The following is a 1,139-nucleotide window of genomic DNA, read 5'->3' on the forward strand; positions in this document are numbered from 1 at the left end:
ATTAAGAATTCCTCATATCAGTGAGGTCATGTGATACATGTCTTTCTCTGATTGACTTATTTCACTCAGCATAACACCCTCCAGTTCCATCCACGTCGTTGCAAATGGCAAGATCTCATTCCTTTTGATGGCTGCATAATATTCCATTGTGTATATATACCACCACTTCTTTATCCATTCATCTGTCGATGGGCATCTTGGCTCTTTCCACAGTTTGGCTATTGTGGACATTGCTGCTATAAACATTGGGGTGCACGTACCCCTTCGGGTCCCTACATTTGTATCTTTGGGGTAAATACCCAGTAGTGCAATTGCTGGATCGAACGGTAGCTCTAATTTCAACTGTTTGAGGAACCTCCATACTGTTTTCCAGAGTGGTTGCACCAGCTTGCATTCCCACCAACAGTGTAGGAGGGTTCCCCTTTCTCCACATCCCTGCCAACATCTGTCGTTCCCTGACTTGTTAATTTTAGCCATTCTGACGGGTGTGAGGTGGTATCTCATTGCGGTTTTGATTTGGATTTCCCTGATGCCGAGCGATGTTGAGCAATTTTTCATGAGCCTGTTGGCCATTTGGATGTCTTCTTTGGAGAAATGTCTGTTCATGTCTTCTGCCCATTTCTTGATTGGATTATTTGTTCTTTGGGTGTTGAGTTTGATAAGTTCTTTATAGATTTTGGATACTAGCCCTTTATCTGATATGTCGTTTGCAAATATTTTCTCCCATTCTGTCGGTTGTCTTTTGGTTTTGTGGACTGTTTCTTTTGCTGTGCAAAAGCTTTTTATCTTGATGAAATCCCAATAGTTCATTTTTGCCCTGGCTTCCCGTGCCTTTGGCGATGTTTCTAGGAAGAAGTTGCTGCGGCTAAGGTCGAAAAGGTTGCTACCTGTGTTCTCCTTTAGGATTTGGATGGACTCCTGTCTCACGTTTAGGTCTTTCAACCATTTGGAGTCTATTCTTGTGTGTGGTGTAAGGAAATGGTCCAGTTTCATTCTTCTGCATGTGGCTGTCCAATTTTCCCAACACCATTTGTTGAAGAGACTGTCTTTTTGCCATTGGACATTCTTTCCTGCTTTGTCAAAAATAAGTTGACCATAGAGTTGAGGGTCCATTTCTGGGCTCTCGATTCTGTTCCATT

The sequence above is a fragment of the Callorhinus ursinus genome, unplaced genomic scaffold (genome assembly GCF_003265705.2).
Source record: "Callorhinus ursinus isolate GAN/ISIS: 27379988/994484 unplaced genomic scaffold, GSC_fseal_2.0 scaffold13, whole genome shotgun sequence".
In the NCBI taxonomy this organism is placed as follows: domain Eukaryota; kingdom Metazoa; phylum Chordata; class Mammalia; order Carnivora; family Otariidae; genus Callorhinus; species Callorhinus ursinus.